The sequence below is a fragment of the Balearica regulorum genome, chromosome 22, assembly GCF_011004875.1.
Source record: "Balearica regulorum gibbericeps isolate bBalReg1 chromosome 22, bBalReg1.pri, whole genome shotgun sequence".
NCBI lineage: Eukaryota > Metazoa > Chordata > Aves > Gruiformes > Gruidae > Balearica > Balearica regulorum.
Window position 1 is genome coordinate 8,426,012 of NC_046205.1, and position 6,962 is coordinate 8,432,973.

Below are 6,962 nucleotides of genomic sequence, written 5' to 3' on the forward strand. Positions count from 1 at the left end.
GCATCAGGAGATGTGACACATTTTCAGCCATGCCTTTTCAGGGACTGGGGCTTCTTCCCTGCATCCGGATGCTCGTAGGTCTTGAGGATCAGCTTCTTGCACATCCATCATCTCGGTTTGGATGGTAACTTCTTATAATGGGCCATTACAGTCCATTCTTTTCTGAGGTTGCCATAGAACTTCCTCGCCTGGGCGTTGCGCCCTGTCGGTCGTCTCGCTCGACATCGTCTCTGGTCCGGGAGTCCTTCTCGCTGAGAGTTTTCTCTCATCTTTGAGTCGCGTTGTTTGTTGCATTCTCTGTAGCCTCGGTCTCTGTGTGTGTGTGTGTGTTGGGCGTGGAGCTGCTCTGCCCGGGGGTGTCGAGTCGGGGTTAGGCGGAATAGCCGTAAGAGCGTACGGTTGGTACGTCGCAACGCCCAGACCGCTCGGTGCAAAGGTTGTGTAGTCGCTTCGGATCGAGTAGCTGTCGGCAGGCTGCGTGGAGCGGCGACTCTGTAGCGTGCTGTGGAGATGACTACAGGAGCCGCCTGGGAGGGGGAGTTCTGGGGTAGTGAAAGCCGATTGACTCTCAAAAGTGTCAAAGGCCTGTCTGTGAGGAACTTAATGTTTGCGGGTGTTTTTTACTGGGAGTCTGTAGTTGAGCTCTGGGTGGTATTCTTAAATGGGAACAAGAGATCTGGAATTGTTCAGCTATCGCTTGGCATCCGGGTGACTTGTTTAGTCATTTGGTGGGTTTTTTTTGTCAGATGCAGACGGACAAGATGCGCACCAAAGAGCAGCAGAGGAGGCGAACGGAGCGCCGTAAGGAGGTGGGTCAGCCAGAGGTGTCGGAGGGAAGATGTGGCCGGTGGCTGTATGACAACATTACAATTTGTGTATGTGGCTTTTATTATTGTGAAGCGACGAGTGAAGCAGCATATCGGTGCTGGTGGTGAGATGGATGAATAGCGAGAGCTATTGTGGGAGCAGTGACTTCTGAAACGTAGGAGTAATTTTGTGTCTCTCGGTCTCTTAGGTGCCACGAGGGATGAAAGCCGCAGGGTCCGTCTCTCGACCGAGCAGGTGAGCGGAAAGACGTGGCTGTTTTGAGGAGGGGGGTGTTGAGGGCGAGGTTGATGTTGGCCGGTGAGATGCTGACTGGCACTGCTTTTTTGTGGGTTTTTTTTACTGTAGATGATGAAGAGGGTCCAGGCAACTGCAGGAACATCCCAGTTGGCCAATGCGCATGTTACTTGTCGTGGGCGGTTCTGGATTGCCGGCCCTCTGAAAGCTAAGTTGAGGGACCGTGGCTGGGGAGGGAGCAGGCTGTGGAGGGGGCCAGTTTGGGGGTTGCAGGGGAGGGGTTTTATGGTTAGCGTAGGGGAGAGGGCTGTCTGGGAGCAGTCCCCTTTGGGCAGGCAAAGGGAACGGGTTACTTGTCAGCACCATGCTAGACTGGGCAGGGCAGTTCCAGTCTACTTTTATGTTTGTGTGTCTTGTGTTGTATGTCTTTAGCCCTTCCTTAGCTCTCAATGCCCCATTTGTGCTTGAGGGGCGTGGCATGCTTCTGGGGCACCATCCCTAGGCTCTCGAATGCCTGTATTCATCGGCGTAGTGCCAACGGGGTGCTTCTTTGCTCGTGTAGCAAGCTTATGGCATGGATCGGTCTCGCATCTCGGAAGCTTCCGGCGGGTCTTCTTTTTGCAGCCTTGTCGCCGGCTGTATCGGGAGCTCTGCTCCTCAGCCATCCCTTTTCAGGGACTGCGGCTTTTTCGCTGCATCCTTACGTTTTTAGGTCTCGAAGACTGGCTTGCTGCATCCCTCACCTCGGTTTTGACAGTAACATCTTATAACAGGCCATCGCGGTCCATTCTTTTCTGGGGTTGCCGTAGAGCTTCCTCGCCTGGGTGTCACGCCCTGTCGGTCATCTCGCTCGACATTGTCTCTGGTCTGGGAGTCCTCCCTCTCGCTGAGAGTTTTCTCTCAGCTTTGCGTCACATCATTTGTAGAGTTCTGTGTAGCGCTGGTCTCTGTGTGTGTGCGTGTTGGGCGTGGAGCTGCTCTGCCCGGGGTTGTTGAGTCAGGGTTAGGTGGAATAGCAATAAGAGTGTACGGTTAGTATGTTGATATGCCCGGTCTGGAATGGTTTGGCTCTCACTCAGCATCCGGGTGACTTGTTTAAGAATTTGGCGTGTTTTTTTTCAGTTGCGGACAGAGAAGATGCGCACCAAAGAGCGGCAGAGGCGGCGAGCAGAGTGCCGTACGAAGGTAGGTCGGCCGGTGGTGTCGGAGGGAAGAGGTGGCTATATGGCTGCATTCTCATTTGTGTGTGGTTTTTATTTTGAAGGTGTGAAGCTGGATATGGACCCTGTAGGACGCGGACATGGGATGTGACTCGAGCCATGCGAGCAGCGACTAGCGGGCTGAAGTACAGCATTATTTGTCAGGTGTTGCATCACTGTTTAAGATGCAGGTATTCTTTGTTTGTGTTTTCTAGGTGGGGCGCAAGCACGGCAGCCTGAAATGACGGAGGCCAGGTGAGCGAGCAGCTAAGGTAGGGGATGGGGAGGTAGGAATGTGTGCGGGCAGGCTGCGGTTTTGGGCACCGTCTCGGCACGTGCCTCTCTGCTTTGTTTTTGGCAGGTGCCGCAGGGAGCCTCGGAGGGGCGAAGCCGTGTGCCGAGGAGCGGTCCGAGAAGGTGAGGCATCTGTCAGTGTCTAATAGCACAGCACTATATGGCACCTAGTTTGAGCCTTTCCCTCTGGTTTTGCAGGTGCTGTGCGGCCACCCATTTGGAACCAGATGCCTGTTTGAGGTGAGCCGGAGGAACAGCAAGGGTGATTGTGGGCACGGTAACTCCTCAGAAATGTAGGAGTAATCTTGTGTCTCTTGGCGTCTTAGGTGCCACAAGTGATGACAGCTGCAGGGTTCATCTCTGGAACGAGCAGGTGAGCGGAAAGCCACGGTGCTTCTGAGGAGGGGGGATGTTGTGGGAGAGGTTGGCGTCGACCGGTGCGATGCTGACCCATGGCACTGTTTGGTCGTGTGTTCTGAGTTTTTTAGTGTAGATGATGAAGAGGAAACTGGCGACTGCAGGAATGTCTCATGTAGCTGATGCATGGTGTGCACCTTGTTGATTGCGGATGGTTCCAGATCCCTGGCCCTCTATGAGCTAAGTTGAGGGACCATGGCCGGGGAGGGAGCGGGCTGTGGAGGGGGCCAGTTTGGGGGTTGCAGGGGAGGGGTTTTATGGTTAGCGTAGGGGAGAGGGCTGTCTGGGAGCTGCCCCCCTTGGGTGGGCAAATGGAGCGGGTTACTTGTCAGCACGATGCTAGCCTGCGCCGGGCAGGGCAGTTCCAGCCTGTGTTATGTCTGTGTGTCTTGTCTTGTGTGTCTTAGCCCTTCTTTAGCTCTCAGCACCCTCTTTGCACTCAAGGGGCACGGCGTGCTTCTCGGGTGCCATCCCTAGGGTCTCGAATGCCCGTACTCATCGGGGTAGTGTCGATCGGGCGCTTCTTTTCTTGCACAGCAAGCTTACGGTGTGGATCGGTCTTGCATCTCCGAAGTTTCCAGCGGATCCCCTCTTCTTGCAGCTTCTTCCCAGGCTGTGCCGGGACCTCTGCTCTCCAGCCATCCCTTTTCAGGGACCGGGGCTTCCTCCCCGCATCCTTGCGTTCTTAGGTCTCGAAGACCGCTTCTCGTGCATCCGTCATCTCTGTTTTGACCGTAACTTCTTTTAACGGGCCATGACAGTCAATTCTCTTCTGGGGTTGCCGTAGAGCTTCCTCGCCTGGGCGTCGCGCCCTGTCGGTCGTCTCGCTCGACATTCGTCTCTGGTCCGGGAGTCCTTCTTCTCGCTGAGAGTTTTCTCTCAGCTTTGTGTCACATCATTTGTAGAGTTCTGTGTAGTGCTGGTCTCTGTGTGTGTGTGTGCGCGCGCACGTGTTGGGCGTGGAGCTGCTCTGCCCGGGGTTGTTGAGTCAGGGTTAGGTGGAATAGCAATAAGAGTGTACGGTTAGTATGTTGATATGCCCGGTCTGGAATGGTTTGGCTCTCACTCAGCGTCTGGGTGACTTGTTTAAGAATTTGGCGTGTTTTTTTCAGTTGCGGACAGAGAAGATGCGCACCAAAGAGCGGCAGAGGCGGCGAGCAGAGTGCTGCATGAAGGCGGGTCGGCCGGTGGCATCGGAGGGAAGAGGTGGCTGGTGGCTGTATGGCTACATTCAGATTTGTCTGGGGATTCTTGATTTTTTTTGAAGGCGTGAAGCTGGATATCAGCACGGGAGGTGACTCGGGCCAGGTGCGCAGCGACTAGTGGGCTGAAGTAGCGGTTATTTTTCAGGTGTCACATTGATGGCTAAGATGCAGATGTTCTTTGTTTGTGTTTTCTAGGTGGGGTGCAAGCATGGCAGCCTGAAATGACAGAGGCTAGGTGAGCAAGCGGCTGAGGTAAAGGAACAGGAGATAAGAATCTGTGCGGGCAGGCTGCGGTTTTGGGCACCGTCTCGGCACGTGCCTCTCTGCTTTGTTTTTGGCAGGTGCCGCGGGGAGCCTCGGAGGGGCGAAGCCGCGTGCCGAGGAGCGGTCCGAGAAGGTTAGATGCTCGTCGGTTTCTCATACCAGAGCACTATATGGCAACTCATTTGAGCGTTTCCCTCTGGTTTTGCAGGAGCTGTGTGGCCACTGTTGGAACTGGATATGCATTTGAGGTGAGCTGGAAAAACAGCAAGGGCGATCCTGGGAATGGTGACTTCCCACAAACACAGGAGTAATTTTGTGTCTCTTGTGTCTCTAGGCGCCACAGGCGATGACAGCTGCGGTGTCAGTCTCTGGAACGAGCAGGTGAGTGGAAAGCCACGGCGGTTATGAGGAGGGGGGTGTTGCGGGAGAGGTCGGTGTTGAGCAGCGCGATGCTGACTGGCACTGTTGTATTGTTTGTGTTGTGGGGTTTTTTTAATGGTAGCTGATGAAGAGGAACCAAGCGACTGCAGGACCATCCCGGTTTGCCAACGCACAGCACGCAGGTCCTCCGTTGCGGATGGTTCTAGATCCCCGGCCCTCTGAAAGCTAAGTTGAGGGACCGGGGCTAGGGAGGGAGTGGGATGTAGGAAAGGGGCAAGTTTGAGGGCTGCAGGGGAGGGGTTTTGTGGTTAGCGCAGGGGAGAGAGCTGTCTGGGAGCAGCGCGATTTGGGTGGGCAAAGGGAGCAGGTTATTTGTCAGCACGATGCTAGACTGTGCCGGGCAGGGCAGTTCCAGCCTGTGTCTGTGGTATGTTTGTTGTACATGTTTGTTTTCTGTGTGTTAGCCCTTCCTCGGGTCTGGGCGCCCTCTTTGCGCTCGAGGGGCACGGCGTGCTTCTCGGGCGCCATCCCTAGGGTCTCGAATGCCCGTACTCGTCGGGGTAGTGTCGATCGGGCGCTTCTTTTCTTGCACAGCAAGCTTACGGTGTGGATCGGTCTTGCATCTCCGAAGTTTCCAGCGGATCCCCTCTTCTTGCAGCTTCTTCCCAGGCTGTGCCGGGACCTCTGCTCTCCAGCCATCCCTTTTCAGGGACCGGGGCTTCCTCCCCGCATCCTTGCGTTCTTAGGTCTCGAAGACCGCTTCTCGTGCATCCGTCATCTCTGTTTTGACCGTAACTTCTTTTAACGGGCCATGACAGTCAATTCTCTTCTGGGGTTGCCGTAGAGCTTCCTCGCCTGGGCGTCGCGCCCTGTCGGTCGTCTCGCTCGACATTCGTCTCTGGTCCGGGAGTCCTTCTTCTCGCTGAGAGTTTTCTCTCAGCTTTGTGTCACATCATTTGTAGAGTTCTGTGTAGTGCTGGTCTCTGTGTGTGTGTGTGCGCGCGCACGTGTTGGGCGTGGAGCTGCTCTGCCCGGGGTTGTTGAGTCAGGGTTAGGTGGAATAGCAATAAGAGTGTACGGTTAGTATGTTGATATGCCCGGTCTGGAATGGTTTGGCTCTCACTCAGCGTCTGGGTGACTTGTTTAAGAATTTGGCGTGTTTTTTTCAGTTGCGGACAGAGAAGATGCGCACCAAAGAGCGGCAGAGGCGGCGAGCAGAGTGCTGCATGAAGGCGGGTCGGCCGGTGGCATCGGAGGGAAGAGGTGGCTGGTGGCTGTATGGCTACATTCAGATTTGTCTGGGGATTCTTGATTTTTTTTGAAGGCGTGAAGCTGGATATCAGCACGGGAGGTGACTCGGGCCAGGTGCGCAGCGACTAGTGGGCTGAAGTAGCGGTTATTTTTCAGGTGTCACATTGATGGCTAAGATGCAGATGTTCTTTGTTTGTGTTTTCTAGGTGGGGTGCAAGCATGGCAGCCTGAAATGACAGAGGCTAGGTGAGCAAGCGGCTGAGGTAAAGGAACAGGAGATAAGAATCTGTGCGGGCAGGCTGCGGTTTTGGGCACCGTCTCGGCACGTGCCTCTCTGCTTTGTTTTTGGCAGGTGCCGCGGGGAGCCTCGGAGGGGCGAAGCCGCGTGCCGAGGAGCGGTCCGAGAAGGTTAGATGCTCGTCGGTTTCTCATACCAGAGCACTATATGGCAACTCATTTGAGCGTTTCCCTCTGGTTTTGCAGGAGCTGTGTGGCCACTGTTGGAACTGGATATGCATTTGAGGTGAGCTGGAAAAACAGCAAGGGCGATCCTGGGAATGGTGACTTCCCACAAACACAGGAGTAATTTTGTGTCTCTTGTGTCTCTAGGCGCCACAGGCGATGACAGCTGCGGTGTCAGTCTCTGGAACGAGCAGGTGAGTGGAAAGCCACGGCGGTTATGAGGAGGGGGGTGTTGCGGGAGAGGTCGGTGTTGAGCAGCGCGATGCTGACTGGCACTGTTGTATTGTTTGTGTTGTGGGGTTTTTTTTAATGGTAGCTGATGAAGAGGAACCAAGCGACTGCAGGACCATCCCGGTTTGCCAACGCACAGCACGCAGGTCCTCCGTTGCGGATGGTTCTAGATCCCCGGCCCTCTGAAAGCTAAGTT

At 55.0% G+C, this 6,962-nt stretch overlaps 2 long non-coding RNA genes across 2 annotated transcripts in view; both read left to right on the forward strand.

The window, feature by feature from the left end:
* Nucleotides 1-5,076, forward strand: part of LOC142604791 (uncharacterized) — a 29,233-nt gene extending 24,157 nt beyond the window's left edge. The window contains exons 2-5 of the long non-coding RNA XR_012838628.1: nt 4,519-4,574; nt 4,650-4,689; nt 4,776-4,822; nt 4,944-5,076. This is a non-coding gene — a long non-coding RNA (uncharacterized LOC142604791). The remainder of the gene's footprint in view (nt 1-4,518; nt 4,575-4,649; nt 4,690-4,775; nt 4,823-4,943) is intronic.
* Nucleotides 5,077-6,422: 1,346 nt separating this feature from the next.
* On the forward strand, nt 6,423-6,959 carry LOC142604863 (uncharacterized). Its single transcript, XR_012838703.1, has 4 exons — nt 6,423-6,481; nt 6,557-6,596; nt 6,683-6,729; nt 6,852-6,959. It is a non-coding gene; the product is annotated as an uncharacterized LOC142604863 (long non-coding RNA).
* The last annotated feature ends 3 nt before the right edge of the window (nt 6,960-6,962 follow it).